The following is a 23,921-nucleotide window of genomic DNA, read 5'->3' on the forward strand; positions in this document are numbered from 1 at the left end:
TCTCTCTCCTCTTAGTTCCCCTCATTACATTGTAATACGGGACCAAAGGTGTCTCACTTCTTTGCAGCTCCATAACACAGACTAAATACCTTCATTTTCTCTTTTGCAAAATAAACACAATAAGGACAATTCTCTAAACTTGCAAAGGTATTGCTTAGTGGACAAATCTTTGGTTACCACCCACAATAAAGAGAACATTCAACATATAGGAAGGTGTGGCAACCCATGCATGCTTTTGTCCTTTTTTAAAAAAATTCTTCAAGGTGCCTCTAGGCCCCATTTGTTTCCAACTTTCCAAGATTTCAATATCCATATTGAATGTGATACTTTGTGGTCTTATCTCCCACTAATGGAAGTAGAGAGGCTTATACTTGTAGCTAGCTCACTACTTTTGAAATCCTTTGTCTCACATTCAATTAGAAGAGGGCCATTCAACCGCAATGCACTTGATCACAAGGTGCATGCACCAAATCGGCTTCATTCAGCACCAAATTAAATTGCACCTCGAGGGTACAGACATCCTTGAATTCCTTGATCTCACTCTGTCCTAGATATCTTTCTATATTTGTGGTCCTTCTTGAAGATTGAACAAGAGATTTTAAGCTCTTTGATAAAAGGCACATATTGATCATGAAAAGGCCACCCTTGAGACAAAATGCTTTGACAAGAGAGCCATCACCTTTCCTGATTTCAATAGAAACCCATACATAAGTCAACAGGGTAAGCATTGGTAACCTCGGATTACTTCATCTTGAACTTGAGGGTCTATGAGAATTTAATGCCTTTGCTCTCAAGTATAGCACTTTTCTCGATCCAAATTGTGATGAGGGACATCCAAGGATGTCTCCCCCTCCCCCCAACCAAAATAAATAAATAAATAAATCTATTCAATAGGCTAAGGAGGATTAGCCTATCAACTTTCTGCTTTAAGTTCTCCAAGCTTGAGCTACCACTACCTTTGCCTCATATAAGAGTTTGTCCCAAGTAGTGACATGCTACATGCATTTTCCCCCAAAGCAACATAGCACCTCTTTATACAAATTGTCACTTAAATAGTTTTAGAAAAACAAAGGATAGAGCCCCCAAATACCATCGTGGGACTAAGCACATTCTTAAAAGCCAAAAGCTTTCATGCCAAATTCAAATCGATTATCACCTTGTCAACTACTTTCTTTTCAAACTTACTATGATATCAGTCAAATCCTTTTTTATTTGTGATTCTTGGACCAAGTGGGCATCCAAGGTACCTAAAGATATCCTCCTTCTTAAGTGCCTTGAAATTAAATTGTGGACCTTTTGTTGACCTTTTTGTCTATCTAATTAAGAAGAGAATAAATGACAAGTACGAACATCTATAGTGCCTAAGGGCAACCATCTCTTGTCGCCCTCCTCAAATTAAAGGCCTTCAACAAACAACCATTGATGGAGATACAACAAAGCATTACTAAGAGAGCATTGATCATTTTGTAAGAAATCAGAGTCAAAACTAGAGAAATCTAAACCTTTTAGAACAAAATCCTAGGTAATCCTATCATAGGCTTTATCAAAAGACATGGTTATGAGAAGAAAATCCCCTCCTTGATCAACAGCCACATAAATAGCCAATACTATATTAAGTATGGTATCTCAAAATTTCCTACTATCTACAAACTCATATTGCCTTTGATTTATTAGTTGGAGAAGGATGAACTTGATATGCAAGGCTAACATTTTAGCCATTACCTTATAAGGAGCATTGGACATGGTAAGAGGCTTGCATTGGTGGCTATCCAGGTTCCTTGGGACAAGCTTAATCACCCTTTGATTTAGGGAGGTAGGCATTCACAAACTTTTTTAAATTTATTCAAGAAAGAGTAAAGATCCTACCTACAAACCTCCCAAAACTTAGAGTAGGATTTAGGAGAGATGCCATCAAGTCCACAAGTCTTCTCCTTCTCCATTCTAATTTCAAAGTGAACCCCTTATGAGCTCAAGGGACTCTCCAAAAAGCCAAATCACCGTCAATTCACGGGTTTCTCAAGAAAGTAGAGAGCCCTCTAATTGTAATCATTAGAAGATCAATGTTCAAAGCCCAGAGTAGACAATGGATGACTACAAAAAGCTTTAGTAATAGCTTATTGAGTAGACCGCCTATTTTTAGCACCTTCGATAACATTAATATTTTCTCTCCATTCATTGGCCTTCGAGGAATTCAAGGAAAACTTGTTAGAGGCTACAAAATCCACATCAAACTTAACTCTCAATTCAATCTTAACATGTGAAATTTGATCATCCTCCCAAGCCTTAAGGTGACCTTCAATGTCTTGGAGAGATGAAGTAGAAAGCCATCACTAGAGAAGAAGAGCATTGAGTACATTGCTTTGACATACTAAAAGTGCATTATATTGTGTCCTCCCCAGAGAAGCCTCTTAGCACTCATATTTCTTCATGATAGCAATCACAACAACAATGTATATTTTCCACTTACTAAAAGGATCATCAACAACATTGGCATTCACACCACTCCATGCCTTCTTTGGTTGCACCAAACTTGGGGTGACAAAGAAGGAGTTTGTAATAAAGCTAAATTCCACAACAAGCTTTTAAACTGAGAATACAAGAAATAGACATAAAATGCCAGGAAGCCATGGCCAAGGTGGCTTGGCAAGAAATGGTATTACCAATATTAGTTGAGAATCAAACGATGAGAGGCTGTAGCAAGGTATGCACCCCAAGCTATGGTGGCCAAGAGTATTCACCCTCTTAGATGGTGGGAGGTTGAGACCTCAAATAAGCAATGTTTGTAAAATGGCAAAAAGATGATACACATGTTACACCTCCACCTTTTATACTTACCCTAGACTAAGGCATTTATGCTTTATTACAAGCCATCCCAGCCTAAAAGAGCTTTGTCCTCAAAGTTGGAATCGAGACAATTTATGAAGAAAGATTACAAGGATAGCTTTGTAAGTGATGAATCCATGCTGTAATGAAACTCCAAAAGATGATCTTCAATAAATGGTCTTCATAGGATAGGAGTAATTGTCATGAAACAAAGAGCAGGGGGCTGAATAGGGTAGCTGAAGAAAAATTGCCCATAACTTCTGAGCTGAAGTGTCCAAATTTAGTGTTTGAGGTGTAGATACAAAATACATAACCCAAGGCATCAACCTATACCCTCAAACCCATATTTTGATTGCATCATGGCAATTTAATTCATCATAAAATTTCTATACAACAAGCTGTCTCCTCCAGGATCAAAAGGATGTGATAAATCATGTCCATAATCCATAGATGAATTCATGTAAATCCTTGGATCATATGGGAATGAAAGATCATCGGCATTATTTTCAACACCTCCATAATGCAAGGTATCATCCCCATAATCATGCAGAAAACCTGTTGAATCATTATCATAATCAATAGGCTACTGAAAGTCATCATCCACATGAGGTATGACCTGCTGAAAATCATCATGTAATGATTCCATATCCTCAATGTTTGTTTGGTCAATTGAATCTTCTTCAGCCCTTTTATTTTCATTAACTGGAAACTTTATAACCAACAATGCTTTAGCATTCTTTTTTTTTGCATATATCTTTATGATTAGAAGATATTGGTTTAGTACATCTTAAACATAAGCCTTGTGCATGTAGTCCTCTAATATCATCACTAGTTAAGATATTTCCTCGAATAACATCATGCTGGCCACTATGACTGTCATATTTCTCATGATAAAACGATTTTCCATAGTCATGACCACATTCATTTCTACGAACATAATGCTGATGTCCAAGAAATTTTTGATCATCATCATAATATTGACTATGGGATGGCTGATCATCATAAAGGTACTGATCAACATGCTGCCCATGTTCACTAGAATAATGCTACTCATATCCAAGATCATGATCATGTACATGCTCTTGTTTTTCATTTACAGTCGCATCTCTTGGTTCTTCATCTTGGTCATTGAAAACATTTTCTTCTTATCTTGTCCTTCTATAGATGATTGCTCATCAACTACATGTGTTATATGTATGGCATTTAGAGCAATTGGCCCTTGTTGCCCAGTCACATCTTCAACCTGATTTTCAGCATAGGCATCATCTTCTTGCTGCCCATGACTATCATGTTCTTGCCCCACATATGCATCTTCAGCTTGTTTTTCAGCATAGGCATCATCTTCTTGGTGCCCATGACTATCATGTTCTTGCCCCACATATACATCTTTCATTGGGTCTTCCACGACAATGGCTACAACAAAATGTTTATTCTTGTAATAACCCTCATGATGAGGTGACCAATGCTCATTACACTTGTAGCATATCAGCTGCCTTTGCATTTCCATCAGTTGTTGATGAGGAATAAGCTTTCTTCCAATGCCATGAGGAGTATGGAACTCAAGAACAATTGATACATTAATATGCTTTGCCTTGCATACATTCTCATGCCCAAGAGTGTTCTTCTCATTGCATTTATAACATAGGCCCTTGGAAGTTATGCTGTCCCAGATACTACTTGACAAGTATATGCCATGTACACCACTGAAAGAAAATTGATAGATGTTTTCCCCATCTATCAAACGATAACCATAACCATGAGCTTGCTGTCCATGGTTTACTGCATAAGGCTGAATTTTTTTAGGAGCATTTGATTACAGTTGCTCATAACCAGAATCATGATCATATACATGTTGTTGCCCATTCATGTATGACTTTCCATTTGAATGCATATCAAAAGAGTTGAAACCTTTCTCAATTCCTTGTGGTCTTCCCACTTGATTCCCATTCATGGAAGTGTGTCCAAAATGATTGCAAGCATGTTCTTGCTTTTGAAGCTAATCATAAACATAATGATCAACATGTTGTTGCTGTCCAAAAATATTATGACTTTCACTTGCATCCTGCAATTCAATGGAGTTCTCATCACTGCCATGTGCATGTTGTTGGTCATACCAATGCTCATTGTACTCGTGATACCTTGCATATTCTTCATAATCTTTACTGTAGTCCAAACAATGGTATCGATCACCTGGCATCTACTGGTGAATGACTTGATGCTGTTGAATATGCATTTGTTCATATTGTTCATATTTTTGTTGCTATTGTTCATATTGTTGATAGGACTCTTGATATTGCTATTGATACCAGTGCAGCTGTAGGAACACTTTGTTGTTGTACAGCAGAATCCTGGACCACCAACTCTTGTGTTAGTAATCCTGAGTCTTTGTTTGGTTCAGCAAATCACATTGTTAATGGCTGATCAAAACCCAACATGATGTAAGAACCATTTAGAGCATTTATTGCAAATACAAATCAAAGGCATACTACACTCTCCAGAGTTTACACTTGTTGCATAGACCATATTCTCCAACAAAAGCTTCAGTTCAGCATCAAGCTGAAATGTGCTGGAATTGAAAGCAAAACTTCTACAAAGAATAACAAGAAACAGGAATAGAAAGAGGAAGGATCATCCATCCCATCAATAGATTGCCCTGTGCTAATGCTTGCATCTTCTGACCTTGATAACCCCCGTGGCTGCTCCAGTTCTTCATACTATACCAAAGCATTGCTCAAGCTTATGATTATGATATGCCTACATCACCTTCTCCAACTAAGTTGGCTAGCAACCTTAGCTCAAATCAGACCCTGCATCCATGTTTCCCAAGTTAGAGATTCCAGTTATGGCTCCATAGGATTCAACAGCACATATCACATGCCTCTACCAAGGCTGCTATAGGAGATGCCGAGGACTCTCTTGACAAGGATTCCACTGCATGCGTCTTTTTGTTGCCGAACATAGAAAAGAGCTGATTGCTATCAGAAGTCATACTTATAGTCACTGTTTCTTTTCATCTTATCCTGACCCTTGGAAAAATGTCAATCAATACTTTCAAATGGTGAGTCAAATACAACTTGCTAAGCACTCAATTGCATTTGAAGTTGCTAATGGATAGTTGATGCCTTTGCAGACATATCCACTACCTTCCTATACAAAACATTATTAGGTTCCACATCCAAAACTTGTTGAAAACATTCTTCTACCCTTATGAAGTGCTCATTGGCCTTTTGTGTATCTGTTAATAGAAATCCCTGTGATGTATAGGCATTCCCCAATTTAGTGTATTCTGTATGCAATTGATGATAGTCCAGCTGTCATGGATGAAGCTCACGCCTTCATATCTCAGGCGGCCACTATTGCTCCTCTATCTATTGTTATCATTCTCCAGAAATGGATCTTGATGGATAGCAACAGCCAAAGCTTGTTTGTCCTCAACATCCAGAAGCTTCAAGATTAAGTTATCAAAATCGAGCAGAAATGGATCTTCTTCTCCTAGGTGCGTATTACCAGCATCAGTTGCTTTCACTTCAAAGATGCCTTCGTCTCTGCTGATGTCTCATTCTCACATTCACTATTCTCCTTCTTCATGCCATGCAAGTTAGCCTTGATGAAATGAGCCTCCGATGTCTCCTTGCAGTCGACTTGAACGTTCACCACAATAACAACATCTAGCATAACACCGATGTCAACAACGCCGTGGAAGTTTCTGCTTGGGAAGTCCCAAATGAAAGAGTCAAGGCGAAAGGGGTTGAAGAGGCTGAGAATGTTGTCTCACAACAATCTTGGCAAAGTTGCCACTCTTGCAGAAGGATCATAGAGATCTAGTGGATTTGAAGGAAAGAATACAGAGAGGTAACCTCTCCTCGGGAAATGCAAGGGAAGTGGGCAGGTATAATAGTGTTGAGTTCAGTGATGATGGGGATATAGATGATGACGCTTCCATCATGCATTCAAAGGTAACAAGTGAAGGCTATGAGCATCCAAGGACCAAGCTGCCATCTCCCAGGCCTTTGTCAAAGAGGCTTGAGCTTGTGGAGTGTTCTTCAAAGGCAATCGAATGCACAACAACAGACAACAAGTGTTGTCATCTTCATATGTGAGCGTGTTCCAAAAAGTTCTCCACAATCAAAGCTAGGATGCACCAAGTCTTATAGTAGACAATAGGATTATGTGCATTCTTATTCATGACTAGATCCTCAATTTGGTCACAGTTCTTGTCACAGACGTGGTTGTTGCCTGTCGACTTGCAAACGTAGAGATTGGTCTAGACGTGCTTGACTAAGCAATTGAAGCCGCACTTGTGTTTGGCTTCTGTTGCTCTTTCACAAGCCTCTATGTGCAGATCTTTCCATGGCTTTTGCTACTCTTTCGCAAGCCTCTGATGTAGCTCTTTCAACATCAGCCCCCTTTTGGCTCTTTCATGAGCTTCTTGAGCGGCCCTTTTTAGCTGCTATCCAGTCTTCTCTCTCTCTCTCTCTCTCTCTCTCTCTCTCTCTCTCTCTCTCTCTCTCTCTCTCTCCCTCCCAAAGATCTACATGACCACTATCATGCCTCGCTGGTGGCTCCAGATACCTTTGAGATGCTTTCCAATCTCCGAAACTCCTATGATCATCTGCTAGAAGGCCCTAAAGCTCATCGAATCTCACGGAGAATCAACTGAGGAGTTATGTTACCTTCCTGTATTTGAAGAAACATATAACAGCTTAAGAACAAGAGGAATCCACTTTCCTGGCCGAGATGTGGAGAGCTCAGCCCTGTTCTACCAAGATTAGCAGGCTCCTGTAGCAACCAGAAGCATTGTACCCTACTCCTAGCCTTACCTTCCATGTTTATCACATAGAGTTTTAGGACAGTGCATTTTGATTTGATCCTGTTGACTATGTTTTGCATCAAACCTTCCAAGAATGGCTATGAACATACTCTGTGTGTCAAGTAGAGTGAGCCTTTGATAAGCATTCACGTCATTGATATAGAAGAAAGAAGATATGCAAGGAAATCCACCATTGAAGTTCATAGAAAAGCTTGAGGGAGATGAGGAAGAAGAAGATGAACCCTACTTTCAAAAAGTAGTGGTAACTTTAGTCCCCTCTAGTCTCCCATAGCTCTTCTTTGAACAAATGTCCTTCAAAATAAGCCAAAATCTAATGACGACCTGCTAAAAATAACTGAAGCTTGCCATTGCCCACTGGATATTGCCAAGGTCCACCATCTTTAACACGGTTTGAAGTAGTACAACCTGTCTAGTTACAATGTAAAGAAGAAACCAAACCATGTAACTGTGTCTTCAACTCCAATTACACAGAATTGATGCTTGTAATCAGATCTTCCATGAAAATGACCTCCCCAACCAGATCATAATCATGAAAATGATGGAATTAAAGCCTGCCTTGGATCCAAGCAAAGCTCTGATACCAATGTAATAAAGCTAAATTCCACATCAAGCTTTTAAACTGAAAATACAAGAAATAGACATAAAATGCCAGGAAGCCATAGCCAAGGTGGCTTGGCAAGAAATGGTATTACCAATATTGGTTGAGAATCAAACGATGAGAGGCTACATCAAGGTATGCACCCCAAGCTATGGTGGCCAAGAGTATTCACCCTCTTAGATGGTGGGAGTTTGAGACTTCAAACAAGTAATGTTTGTAAAATGGCAAAAATATGATACACATGTTACACCTCCACCTTTTATACTTACCCTAGACTAAGGTATTTATTGTAAGCATTTATGCTTTATTACAGAGTTGTTCATCTTAAAGGGGGAAGATCCTTGTAAGGTTCTCTCACACAGTAGATTTTGAGTGTAATCACAATCATGGAGTGGTGTAAGTGTGCACACGCATCCATTAGCTTGTATATTAGCTTGTATATTAGCTCTAGGAGGATCCTCCTCCACATAGGTAGCACCTATCTATTTGAGTTGCCCATCATATGTGATTTACATGTTGACCGTGCTATGTAAAGAGGGACCCTCTTACCTTTTTTATCACCTTAGTGACATCAACTAGCTATTGCTCCATGCACAAAGTTTCCCATGCATCCTTTTCTTTCTACCAATCATATAGATGGAGCCTAAATATCTATAGGCTTACTTCTCTATCATGCTCCAATCTCCAACCACAACAATGGTTTTGCCTATAATATAGTTTCTTTGACACTCATATTTTCTCATATTTTTGGTTAAGACAATTAGGGCATGAGTGAAGGCAACATCCATCACTTTACCCCTAATTTTGATACAAACTCTTATTGCATTGCCTTCATTGTCACTAAATAGTAGCTCGTGGGACAAAGAGTATTTGACTATCTATATAGTGCCTCCTCTCCATTATTTGAAGCCTCTATAAATATTGAACAACCACATCGGACAAACACAAATATTCATTTCCATGGACTTTGACCTCTTACTACTCCAAACACAAAGGGCTTTGTCTACCTTATAACTATTTGACATGTTTTTCTCTATGGAGTACATATGAGAGGGGTGTAACTTTTTTGTTGCTTTGTCCATGTTGGGATTGGCATCACATATCCATAATCCATGCTTTGTCCTTACTTTATTCCTCTCTATGCCTTGCTTACTGGTGCCAAGATCAACATTTTTCTTATTGGCTCCTCCATCATTTTCCTCCTCAAGTGGCTCCCTATGGTTGATTTGTGGCTTGCTTAATTTTTGAGTATCCACAGACTTACCCATGTTGATCTTTTGAAAATTGTATTGTGGCTATATCAATGCATTGCCAACATCACAAGTAGTTTCAACAGGCTTAGGGTGATCTAGTGTGTTGCTTCTATCTCCCTTATCCTATTCATCTCATCATTTTCTTTCTCTATCTTATTGGGGAATTGGTGTATGACATTACCTAACTTGTGGTGGAATGTCCCCATTACTTAGTTTATTTTAATAAACAATGTGTGTATACATTCCAAAGAAAATTGATTTATGTTGCACATCCACACATTGAAAAAAAAAGAAAGAAAAAAAAAACTGTAGAATCTCTACATGATTTACAAGAAGTGGGACTGGTTTACTAGAATAGTCTGAAATCTCTAGTATCATGTTTAGATGACTTAATTTCCACTTTAGATGGATCCAAATATATACTGTGACTTATTTTGAAGGGAATAAGTCGTCCAAGACAAAAGATCGATAAAAATAACACAATTTACAAAAATCATTATTTTCGTCTATTTTTTATGGATATTCGCAATTTTGCCCATGCTAGACTTGTTGACCGGATGTGTTCCGATCGTTTTAAGTACCCAAACGTCTATATTTGGAGTTCATAAGATGAAGTTATGATCCAAAAAAGTTGTAGGGCAGAAATAAATGAAAATCTTTGTCATCGATGATGTCATAAAAAATGCCAAAAAGCAGGCGCCCTCTCTTTATTCCCCCCCCTCTCACTACTATATAAACAGGGGTAGAACGTCATGTGAAAGACACACAACGAATCATGCAGAAGTCTCTCTACTGCTATTGATGCAACGAAGCTCTATTGCAAGCAGCCTAGTCTTTCTCTCTCTCTCCAACCCTACGCAGAAGTGCTGCCTATCAAGCTTCTCCCATGGCTCCTAAGAGATGATGAGATGCTAAGCAAGGTCACGCTTAGAGAGCTCCCCAACACGAGGAAGTGGTCGCCCGCTGTTACTGATGAGGGAACTCAATACGATGCTGAAGCACAGGCAGAAGTTAACCCCGAACCCATCCAAACTAAAGAACCAGCCATCCCACAACAAATTGAGGTTGGGGCCATAAATCATAATCATGATGGATGGCCGAACGGAGATAATTAGGTTTAGTACATAAGAAAAACATTGCTTTTTAAGTTATTAATTCTACAATTTCCTAATAAATGATAAGTTAGTCTGTTACATAGATTATGATCAATTAGAAGGTACTTAAACTTACAAAAGAAACATGTTGGTATTATCAAATGATTCTTAGGAAGGAATAAGGAAATTTATGGAGAGGATAGATTCTATGCATCGCATTGACAACTGTGTTAAAATGTCTTATGGTTATGACTGCTTTTTGGATTTGTGAATGATGAATTATGGCTCTTATGATTCCGAGCTTGCACAGCCGAACGAATTGTGGATTGTGGTGATTTGGGACATTGGGGTTCCCAACCCAATGCTCCCTTACACTCTGCGGAGTGCGAAAAAACTCACCTGTGGGTGGGGGTCCTACGCTCCCAAGGAAGGTAGGTGTTTTTGATTTTGATCACTCGAGTACTTGAGAGGACAAAGGGCCGAGTGGTAAGTGCCCCTGTTATGTAAGACGGCTCTGAGGCTTAGGGAAGCTTAGAGGGGCTTTGAGCCAGTAAATTTCCCTATTGACCACGAACGGAGTGCGATCACATACAGCCCAATCCTCATGGATTGGAAGGTCCTATCCTAGGCTGGACGTTGTCTTTTTGCGGAAAGACGGTTTTGTAACACTCTGCGGAGTGATGACTCTGGATGTTATTATGAAATAAAGTATCTGATTTTTTGATTTTTTTTGTTATGTGCTAAAGGTTGAGTTTAATGAACCTAGTCTAACAGAGTAATAAAAGGAAGCTGATTTTATATATACAAACAGTGTGGTAGTATGCTTTGCTAATTAGAAAACTAAGCAAACTCATAGAGGAAAGTGGGCATTAGATTGCTGTTATTACGGGTGACTTGTCCACGATTCCCCTATGAAGTAGAACTGAGATTCCCATTTTCAACTAAGTCCAAGGTTTCCCATGGGGAGATTGGATGGTGATGTGCATGGATATGAATTTCAATCGACTATTAGAGGACTCCTCCGGATCTATTGGAGGAGGAACCTCACATGTGGTGTAGAGAGTAGACATCCAACAACGGAGAAAGTGGATGTCATGGACACAACCTCGACTTCTCTAACATCACGAATCTTGAAGACCCTTGATAGCTCCACTGCATGTATTTGAGAGGATGCATGCATTGCATTCTTCATTAGGTTTGGAAGACATAGGAGGTATGTATAGCACATTACCTAGTGCGCTCACCAAGTCTTTGGCATTAGCTTCCAATACTAAACGCATTATTGGAATTGAGACCCAAATGAGACACTCCTATTGTAGAACCTCACTCAAGGAGAGAGATTGATGACCATGGCAAGACATGGACAAAGTTCCCAATCCAATTGAGCAAGAAGGGATCTAGTCCCTTCCACAAACGGTTTGAGTAGCACACCTGAAAGAATCCCTTACCAACAAGGAATTTATAGAAATGCAAGGCATAGTGTACTTGGTAGGTGCTATTGAACCCCTTTGAAAACTCGAAGAAGATCTCAACAATTGAGTAACTTTTTAAGGTCAAGTTTCACATTTAGTTGACGAGATAAAGCCACATTAAGGGTTTGGTCTAATCACATGATCATTGTTGTAGTCCATGAGAGACCTTCCACATGCAAGTACATTTTCCTTGTAATGGAGGTTGAGGATCATCAAGGTAACATGGACATGCATATGCCAAGATTGCACTAAAGGAACATTGAACTACCAATTGTAGGCTACTAAAGGAGAGAGAAGTGATATTTGACATTGAACCAAAATATGACAACTCAATAAGTCAATGGGTGGCAAGTTTGTTGAATACCCCCTCTAAGGAGATACTAAGTTTACTAACACAAATAAATGACAAGTTTTGAGTGAAAGTAGATCAATGCTTCCATATGCTACCTATGTAAACTATGATAGTATGTAGAATTTATGTAAATTTTACTTGCGCATTGCCAAGCTCTAACCATTGGGTAATATTGCCAACTATAGAAGATCACATATGTTGTGGCAAGAGTCTTAATTAACTAAAAAACATGTATAATCACTAAAATGAAGGTGTATTCCAAATACTAAAAGGAATGTCATCTATCACACTAAGAGGAAGAATAATTTGTAGTTTCTTTCTAAAGCTTTAAATGGCAAGTCATAAGCTAAAGCTTATTATAAGACCTACCTATAATGTAAATATAGTAAATCAAGAATGCAAATGAATATGATAAAAGTTGTTCATAAAAAATGAGAAATATACGAAGACTTGTAAAGAATACATGGATACCCACCTCTCACATGGGATTAAATGTACTATTGGTCAATTGTGTACCTCTTCACACAAGTTAGAGATTGAGACTGGCAGATATAGATCCATACCACCAAAAGAGTGCATGTGGAAAATATGTCAACTAGAGCTAGAGACATAGGAGCACTACATTTGCTAATGCCCATCATACTACAAGATTCAAGGCTATTTCCATTGTCTATTTAGGGATGGGTTTGGGCCACTATCTAGAGTCATGGATTTTGCTGACCAGTGATGCCTTGATCTCTTCCTCTTGAAAATACAATAGTTTAGGACTTGCTTCTTAGGAGTACGGAAACTCCATGATACCAAGGCCTCACCCAAAGGCAAGTCACATATTTCTTCGCAAGAGACATTGAGGAGGTTTTAGCACTGGCATAGACTCAATCATCTACACATACTTGAGTATTGATTGATCAAGTTTTCTAGCTTGGCCAATCCAAACATACTAGACCTTGACATAAATGTCCATGACACTTACATAGGTAGATACGAGAGATTATTACCCATGGTAGAGCCAAATTTGACTTTATTAGAGCTCTTTTATTTGTTAGCTAGAGTTTCCTTTACTTACAATTTCTAGTCTTCTTATATTGTGTATTACATTTTCATTCTCAGACAATGGTATCGCCATATATATGATTATAGCTCATGGTCTCATAGGTCATTTTTCCCTTTTTGCACACGTTAATATACCATTTCATTTCTATCTCTCCCTTTCTCCCCCCCCCTCTCTCTCTCCTTAACGAACATATCAAAGTAATTGTCAATAAAATTATCATTCAAAAATTGTCTCAACATGCTCGTACTCACTCTTTATGGGAAGCACACCCTAATCTCCTATCTTGCCATGGCTCTTTTTCCTTATTTGGCCTTTTTCGACCTTCTAAACAAGCTATTGCTCTACCTTTGACACAATCTTGACCTACACCCTTCACCTACTATAGGATTGACCTTGTCTTAAAGTTCTCAACAATCAAAATACAAAACAAAACAAAGATTGTTTTGGAAATTCCTCGACTGACCATATAAAATATCATCCTTATTGGGGGCAAAGGCACTTGTGTCTATGCCACCTTATATTTACTTCACACACCATAACTACACATCAATACACTGCAGGTGACAGGTGCCCATCACTATCACTTTATTTTTTATTCTTTCAGTGAGCATTGCATACTAATCACACATTGTGATTATTGGAGTTCCTACATAGGACGTCTCTCTCTCTCATTCTCTTGCTCCATCAACCATAGCTCTTGCGTTTGCTTGTGTGCTTCCACTCAAGCTTTATCTTTCAACTGAACGAGAGTCAACCATTCGAGGAGCTTCTTCATCCTTTGCTTTAGCTTGGATTTAAAGCTTTAGAGGTATGCATTTAGTCTTTCTTCCTTCTCCCATCTTGTTCCAGCTTACTCTTAGCTTGTCAAAGAGCTTCCTAGGGCTTAGTTGAGCCTTGTTGATAACTTCTTGAGGTAAGGAGTAGTCATTCTATCCATTTTGAGTGGACACAGAGTATGCTTCAAATGTCATGGATAACTATGGTAGATTGATAGCACTTTCATATTTTGGCCATAACTTTTGCATACGGTATTAGATTTAAGTGTTCTATAGCTAGAAACTAAGAGCACGAGGAGAGTTAGAAATTTGAGCACTCATATAGCGAATGTTAGTTATGGAAAAATGTATGCAATCTTTATGAAAAGCAAAGTCGTGCTTCATAGATGTATTGGTTGAAACAACTCATGGACCTTTGCATAAAGGAAGGGATTAGTGTGTTTGTGCATTCAAATGAATTTTGTTCTATTTTCAACTATTTGACTTTTCAAGGCATTGAGTTCAAGGATGATCTCCCTCCCTTGTTCTTGCTTGTGTCACTTCTTCAGTCATGAGATACTTTCCATACTACCATGTATCCTAATATACTTAAGGATGATTTCAAACTCCAAGATGTTGATGGAGCCTTACTCATAGAGGAGATAAATAGAAATAATGTGGATGGAGTCTATACTTATCATGCATTGACTATTAAGGGAAAACATGATTGTAAGAGTGGAATGCTTGCCATAGTAGAGACTCATACAAATCTCAATCTTGCGAGCTGTCTCGTAGTACATACCATGGTCGTAAAGCGTCTCTTACATGTCATTATTGTGGAAAGTAGGGTCATATTCGGCCATAGTGCCATAAGATATGCGATAATAAGTGCAAGGAGAAAGGAAAGGAAAAAGTTCAGGATTGTTGGGGGTAAAGGTGCCTCCACCTAGCCCCTCGTGTATTACTACACTAACAATACCTGCCATTGCACACTGCAGGTGGCGGATGCCTATCATAGTCACTTATTCTTTATTCTTTTAGTGATAGTTTGAATAAAGGAAGGCTGGCCACACATTGTGGTTGTTGGAGTTCCTATTTCTTGTCTCTCTTTTTCTTGTTCTTGCTCTCTCGCCATAGCTCTTGCGTGCAAACTTCGATCCTTCTCACCTTTCAATTGGTATCAGAGCACGACTTCTCGACTCTTGAGCTTGGCTCGTGGCATTCTCAGCTTCCCATCGACTCCCTACTTGCATTGGGTCTCCATCTCGACAGCCATAGCCGACTCCCTTGAGCTCCCCATCGACTCCCTACTTGCATTGGGTCTCCATCTCGGTAGCCATAGCCGACTCCCTTGAGCTCCCGTCACTCCTCGGCTTCCCGAGCTTCCTCCCGGCCTATTGAGGCACCCTTAGGCCCTTCATTCAGAGGTATTCAAGCATTCTTTTGAGGGTTTACTTCAGTTCATAGGTTGAGGAAACATGACATCCATTGTTGAGCTTTCCCATGGAGGTTTGAAGCTCTCTATCTCCACTTGGTTTGCTAAGGCTTGTTAAGGCCTATTGTAGGCCACCCTTGTCAACCATTTGAGCCCCCCTTCCACCTCATTAAGACCACGTGGTTCAAAAACATCTACAAGAGAAAATGCGCCAATTTTTAGCATGTTCTTGACAATGGCCCCACACTTTTCATCTCCAGCTTCTTCCCCAAGCCATTGGGCACTTCAAAAGGGTTTCATTTGACGTCTATACACATGCTTAGAGCTTGGTATTGAAGCCTTGAGCACTGACATTGACTTGGTCTAATTTGGCACTATTTTAGGATTGTCATAATAGTCCATAGGCAGTTTATAATAGTGCTACAGTGATATTTAATATTTATCCTTGCCTGACATTGCTATTTGATGCCCAGTTGGTCCTGGTTGATGCCTATTGATTTGGGGATTCATGCCTATTGATTTGCCACCATTTTGGAGTTGATTTTGATGCTGAAATATTCAATTTTTCACAGTGAATCATTGCTATAATACAGTGGGCTGAAGCTGTTTAACTCATGCTTGGTTATGCCTATGCTATTCGGGCTATGTTTCTCGGGCATATATAGTGATGTATTGACATTTGGGGACTGACTTTGAGCTTGGCTTACACTCCGGATCATTGATTGAGCTTGAGCTCAGCTTTGGAAAGCATTTGGATGCTTCGTCTTTGATACAAGATGGCATGCTTTGGTCTATGCTTGACTGCCTTGACCGCCATTACGGGTTATGTCACCTATGCATGCTAGTTACATTGTTTGGAGCCTTTTGCACTGGAGCTTTGTCTTAGCTTGACTTTGGATTCCTGAAGCTTGGTCTATTTATTAGCTTGCCAAAGTTACATTTGGGATGTACATGATGTCTATGGATACTACATATGGATGCTCTACCGCCTACACGTTCGGGATGTATCATTGATGCTTGATCTTGGACACTTGTCATTGGTGCTTGTACATGATTTTTTCGAGCTTTGTTACTTGATATTTATGGCTTTTGTGCCAGTGGGAGCATCTTTGGATGCTTGATAGACATTGAGCAGGCAGTATATGCTATTTGAGCTTTTGAGACTATTTGGGATGTCTTACCCTTTGGGATGATGCATGGTTCATATGTCTTGGTTCCTTCCAATGCTTATGAGCTGACTCTTTGACTTGGGTCCCTTTCCTTGTGAGCTGACACCTACTTGTGTCAAGTCTTGGTAGTGGTAGGCACACTTTCTGATGCTTATGAGTTGACTCTTTGACTTGGGTCCCTTTCCTTGTGAGTTGACACCTACTTGTGTCAAGTCTTGGTAGTGGTAGGCACACTTTGCTCCGTTGACTGGGGGGTGTGCCCACTCACTGGCCGATATTTCATGACATGTTTGGGTATTGGACTCATGCTTATCGATTGTCATATGCCTATGTTATGCTTGCATGATGCTGGTTATGGTCTTGGCAGTATATGATTGACTTGGGATCCGCTTCTGGCACAGTTAGCTCTCATTTATTGAAATTTGTCATTTATTACAGTTGGCTGAAATCTGCAGATTTTGAGCACTTCTCTGAGGGTAATGCTTACTATTTGATGCTATCTTGGTCATAATTGGTGGACAGGTGCTTCTCTTGGTAAAATCCACTCTTTCAGCCAGTTTTAGCAGTGGGTTTAGTGCATTTTCTGCTAATTACAACCACCTGCAATTTTGCCTTTTTACATTAATTTGGGACAGTATGGCGGGTCATATGAAAGACACAACTCTCTTTAACATTGCCAAGTTGGATGGTACCAACTATGGGTATTGAAAGTCCCAAATATGACAGGTTTTGGTGCAGAAGTTGCAGATTAAACCCTTGCGTTTCAAAGGTGTCAAACTTGAGGATATGGATGATGATGTTTGGATGGAAGCTGATGAGCTATGCAAGTCTATCATTATTTTGTCACTCTCAGAAGAGGTCCATCATAATGTTGTTGAAGATAAAAATCAGAGTGCATGGGATTTATGGGCGAAGATTTAGGAGCTATATGCATAGCAGAGTCTTGCATCATAGATGTATTGGCTGAAGTAGTTAATGGACCTTCGCATGAAGGAGGGGATCTCCATTTCATCTCATTTCAGTCAATTTCATGCTATCATGAAGAGTCTGTTGTCACAGGGTATTGAGTTCAAAGACAACTTATACCCGTTATTTCTACTTGGTACCCTTCCTGAATCATGGGATGTATTCCGTACTGCCATATGCACGAACAAGCTTGATGGGCTGAAAATCAAAGATGTTGAGAGTGCTTTATTGACTGAGGAAATCAACATGAGAAACAATGATGCTTCCCGCTGTTCACATGCATTGACCGTTAGAGGTGGCAGACATGGTAGGCATGATAATGATCATAAGGGTAGGGACTCTCAGAAGTCCAGGTCCAAGTCACATGGTTGCAGTAAGTCCAGTGGATAGAAGTCTGATCTTACATGTCATTATTGTGAGAAAGCAGGACATATGAGGCCGCAGTGCCATAAAATGCGCGATAATAAGCGCAAGGAAAAGGGAAAAGATAAAGTGCAAGAAAAATCTTCTGAGCACAGCATAGTACTTGCAAAGTCTAGTGTGAAGACAGAAGAGGTTAATGTCGCGTAGGCCACTGATTCAGATGACGATTACATACTTGCAGCTTCTTCATGCGATGCCTTACAGACTTCTAAGATACACTCTATATATGCGCAATGCTGGCTCTTGGATTCGGGTGTGTCATTTCATGTGACACCTTGTAGAGATTGGTTTCATACCTATCATACCATGTCTGGTTTTGTGCGCCTTGGTGATGACAAGTCTATTGACATTGTGGGCATTGGAGATGTCAAATTGCAGTTTCCTTCTAGCAGCTCTTTTGTTTTGCATGATGTGTGCCATGTACCTGCATTGACATGTAGCCTTATGTCAGCTGGATAGCTTGATGATGCAAGGTATTTTGTGTCTTTTGGAGACTCTGCATGGAAGATTACTCGTGGCAAACTTGTACTTGCAAGAGGTTCCAAGTCTGGAAGCCTCTATCCCTTACTTGTATCTAGAGCTACATTGGATCATGTTTTGTCTATGGGTTCTATTCCCCATGTATCCCTTTGGCATGCTCATTTGGGGCATATGTCTCTTAAAGGAATGAAAATGCTCTGTGCTTTGCAGTATCTTCCGCCTTTTGACTCTTCGCATTTTGATTCTTGTGATCATTGTTTGTATGGCAAGCAGACTAGAAATACACATAAAAAGTTTGGTAAGAAACGTATGGGTGAGCCCTTGGCTCTTGTGTACTCATATGTATGTGGGCCCATGCCCTGTCAGTCACTTGGTGGGGCAAAGTACGTTGTTACTTTCATAAATGATTACTCACGTGGTTTGGGCTTATCCCATAAAGAGAAAATCCGATGTCTTAGACACATTTCAACGTTGGATTGCATTGGCAGAGAACCAATCTCGAAAAAGGCTCAAATGCTAAGGTCAGATAATGGGGGTGAGTATGTATCATGTGCTTTTGAGCAATTTTGTGATGAGCGGGGTATTAAGCATCAGTTGATTGCTCCTTACACACCACCCCAGAATGGTATGACTGAGCGTATGAAAAGGACCATTCAGGAAATGGTCTATACCATGCTTAGCTAGGATGGTTTACTGTGGCACTTTTGGGTTGAGGCAGTTACTACTGTAGTGCATCTCATTAATAGGTCGCCTAGCAGTGGCATTGACTTTCAGGTTGCAGAGGAGGTATGGGCAGGCAAACCCCCCTCTTATGATCATTTGCGTGTCTTTGGCTGTGAGGCCTTCTGCCATGTGCCCAAGGACAAACGCAATAAGCTAGATCCTAAGAGTGTCAAATGCATTTTCATTGGCTATGGAGATGAAGGAGAGTTGGGTTACCGTCTATGGGATCTGCAAGCGCGGAAAGTGATCCGTAGCCAATGATGTCATCTTTCATGAGAACAAAATGCATATGCAGCCTGAAAAAGTGGTTGAGGTACGTAGAGTTATCTTTCAGGAGGAGCCACCTGCTCCCGTTCAGCCCACTCCACGACCAGCTAGACAGCGTGCAACATCACTATGCTCATGGCCTAGATGTTAGACATGCTGATGTTAGGCAGGATGTCGGTCAGGCAGCAGAGCCTGGATTGAGGCATTCTACTAGAGATAGACGACCTCCTGACCGTTTTGCGCCCTCTATGGATTATGTACTGGTTATAGATGCAGGAGAGCCTCTTACTTATGATGAGGCTATGTGTAGGGGTGATTGTCACTCTTGGGAGAGGGCTATGTAGTCTGAGCTTGACTCATTGCATAAGAATAAGACTTGGGATTTGGTTTCCTTGCCTAAGGGTAAGAAGGCTTTGCCATGCAAGTGGGTGTACAAGCTGAAAAGTACCCCTGGACACTCCATGTCAGCATACAAGGCTTGATTTGTTGCTAAGGATTTTAAGTAGGAGCATGGAGTTGACTTTGATGAAGTCTTTTCTCATGTGATCAATATGACCACCCTATGCTTAGTCTTGGCCTTGGTTGCACAGCTTGACTTGGACTTGTACCAGATGGATGTCAAGATGAGATTTACATGGAGCAGCCTAAGGGCTTTGCAAACCCTGGCAGGAAACACCTAGTGTGCAAACTAAAGAAGAGTCTATATGGCTTAAAGCAGGCACCTAGGAAATGGTACCATAAGTTTGATGCATTCATGCAGTCACAGGACAACAACCGCAGTGCTATGGATCTGTGCTTGTACACGAAGTCAGCCCGTGATGGTTCTTTACTGATTTTGGTACTCTATGTGGATGACATGCTTTTAGCAGGGACAGCTCATGATGAGCTAGATGCTCTTAAGGCTCAGCTCAAGAAGAGCTTTGAGATGAAAGATCTGGGATAGGCCTCTCATATACTTGGTATGTGCATTACGCGTGATCGATCTCAGGGACTACTCTATTTGTCATAGAGAGAGTACATTCATAAAGTCCTTGAGCGCTTCCACATGCAGGATGTTAAGCCTATTGGCTGTCCATTACCTTCTCGTGTGAAGGTTTCACACACCGATTGTCTGCAGACAGATGAGCACAGGGCCGAGATGGCCAAGATTCCCTATGCATCAGCCGTGGGCAGTCTTATGTATGCCATTATAGCCACCCGTCCAGATATTTCTTTTGCAGTTGGGGTTGTGGCATGTTGTATGGCTACACCTGGCAAGAAACATTGGGATGTCGTGAAGGGTATCATCAAGTACCTGAAAGGCATTGCAGATGTGTGTCTTTGTTATGGCAGCCAGGTGTAACGTGTCCACCTGTTCCCTTTCAGGACACGTCTTAGTAGTCCATCAGAAAGAGAGTCTAGAAAGCTCCACCCGACACTCCCAGGGAATGTTACAAATTTTGCGATCTAGGACTTCCCGCGTTTGCCATGTAGCGGAAGTATTCCGGCCGTTCCCACTTAGGACCACCTGAATCAGGGTTTCCCCTAATGGTCACTTTCCTAAACGACAGCTAGCCTCGAACCCCATGCGAACTACTTTACGCAGAAACGCCAGGAACGAAGCGGATTCATGCTGCACTTGGTTCAAGGAGAATGGGAAACGAGAGGGATGCAAGGCTCAACTTCTCTGCCCATAAGGCATAGTCCCATTCCATTCCCTTAAAACAGCATAAATCGAGATTCTAGTAACCTAAACCCTAGGTCAATGCCCTTGCTGTTCATTTCCTTCGAGAAGAGCTCCTTGCTCTCCATTTCGATTGAGAAAGGTTCCCGGTCAACCGGGACCACCCATCCGTAGGACGGACCCATGCCCACATCCACCGCACTTTCCTCAAGGTTGCTTTAGTTGTCTAGTTACCTACCACAATTAGTTGGACATGCATAAAACAGCTTCCTTAATTAGCCCATTAGACACTGGTTCCTTCACATAATCTTAGCACTTGACATAGAAAAACAATGTCAAACAAGTTCCTTTTCAACAGGTTATCTTATTTATCTTTGGAATACATCCATAAAGTCCAGCCCGTAGGCTAATCCATAATCCGCCCGAAGGCTATTCAGCAATCCACAGGGATTACCAATCCAAGATTCTGCCCGTAAACTAGTATGCGGGTCTCAAGACCCAATCCCGAGTCACGTTGGCCTCTTGTGCAAGGCCCGGAAGGCAAGGGATTTACGGCCAGAGCCCCCCTGGCACCCAAGTGTCCTCCTGCTCCAAGTAGTGCCCAACGGAGAGACCTCACGTAGCGGATTCGGTCCACGTTCCCAGCATGGCTAACAACCCCCTTGGTTAGGGTCAGGTAGATAGTCGGGGGTAACTGATGATGCCTCTCCCTTCAGGCCTTCAACCTGAAGCATTAATTAACTTTCCATCTTTTAGTTCCTTGAGCAAACAATGCAAACAGTGCTCCTAAACTGTTACAAGCACAATCAATCCAGTGGTCGTTTATTTGGCAGCTACTAAGGAGTGAATCCTTCTCTTCGAATGCATCTAGCATTCGATCCGGGATCAATTGTGACTTGGCAAGATCCCCAAGGGTTTGTTTGTTCACCCCTTTGTCCTTGGGTTAGGGTCATACCCTGTCAACCCAAATTAACCATTACCTTAGGTTTCTTAAGTCAGTGAATCTTGGTGACCATGTCACTCAAACTTGATTGATCCTTTGCCTACCAAGCAAAACATAACTTCCCTTAATTTGGAAAATCTCTAAGAAAGGCGATGTAACAGGATGATGAGTTATCCTCTTGCAAGTTAAACTTGCGCAAGAACCTGCCAACCTCATTCTAAGGAATGGCAAAACTCTCCTATGATTAACCCACAAGGCCATGCGATGTTGCAACTTGTTGCACAAGTGCCGCATCTATTCCATGGGATCATTTCACCCATTGAACGATGTTTCCTTCTTAAGGAATTATGTTTAGACGAGAAGCAGGGTTTAGGGTGTCTTCTTATCCAACCCAATTCTAATTGCATTAGGCTGACAACGTTCGGTCCTAGGGATTCCAACTCAATCCGAGTTTTAGCATTAGGTCGAATGATCTTTAGGGTAGAAACCCTAGATCGTTATTTGCATGAGCATCCAATTGACCCAATATTCTGTGAATGTGGGTAGGACCTTTGGGTTTGGGGGTTTCGATTTGGCAACAAGTGCGAAACGAGGCCGAATCCTTAACGTACTAAACCCTAGTTAGCACTTGGGGTATTTATCGTATCGACTGAACCATGCCTATACGAATCCCTTGCGGGTTAGGTGATTTAGATAATTCGATCTACTTGTCTTGCGACAACAAGGGCGAGCCTTTCCTAGAGATGATAAACTCAATCTAAAGGAGAAAAATAGTTGCAAAATGTCACAATACATGTAAACATGCAATTCATTGCTTCTAAGTACCACTAGATTCGCAATAACCCTATCCTTTCTTGCTAAAAGTGTTGATTTCATGCTTTACTAAGCCATGCAATCTTTTCCAAATGCAACTTGATGAAATGAAATTTGCGAATATGTAACAAGCGACCCTTAGATACAACAACATCATAAAATGAAATTCATGCAACACTAAGGCTAGTGTTGATTTAATCCATTTCCAAGCATCTTTTTCCATGTAGCTTACAAGACCGGGGTTCATTTTCATGCCGTGCAATGGAAGCTAACAATTTCCTTGTGCGAATCATAATGAAGGGAGTTCTTGACTAAATGCAAGATACTCCTTTCCTTCACAGCCAATGCACTTAGCAATTTCCTTCCTTTGCCCTAAGTAATAGGCGTTTAGACTCATTACTTTGGAAATGCACCAAAATAGCAACATGCAGCTAATCTCCTAAGATGGACAACTCTGAAAATGCAAACGATCCAATTGCGTGACATGCATCATTCCTTATCTATTGTTTAAGAGATAATTTATCAAATGCATCTTTATCACTATTACTTGAACTAATGATAAGCGAGAAGTGCATTATCCCTATGCTAGGTGAATTAGAAACATGTATAAGTGCTTTAAAGCATTTCTTTATGTGGAAAATAAATTCGTGGAACCTAGGTTTGTGGATCCGCGGTGATATCCACGTGAATGTTAGGGGAAAAACCTCCAGCAGGTGTGCCTTGCGACTTCTTGGGAGCCATCATTATGCAGTGTACTTTTGTTGCAGTGGCTTCCCTTGAGTTATACGCACGTCCCGAAGACTTACG

This window comes from Lygodium microphyllum, chromosome 14 (genome assembly GCF_053477565.2).
Source record: "Lygodium microphyllum isolate KBCC chromosome 14, Lygodium_microphyllum_v1.1.10, whole genome shotgun sequence".
NCBI classification, from domain to species: domain Eukaryota; kingdom Viridiplantae; phylum Streptophyta; class Polypodiopsida; order Schizaeales; family Lygodiaceae; genus Lygodium; species Lygodium microphyllum.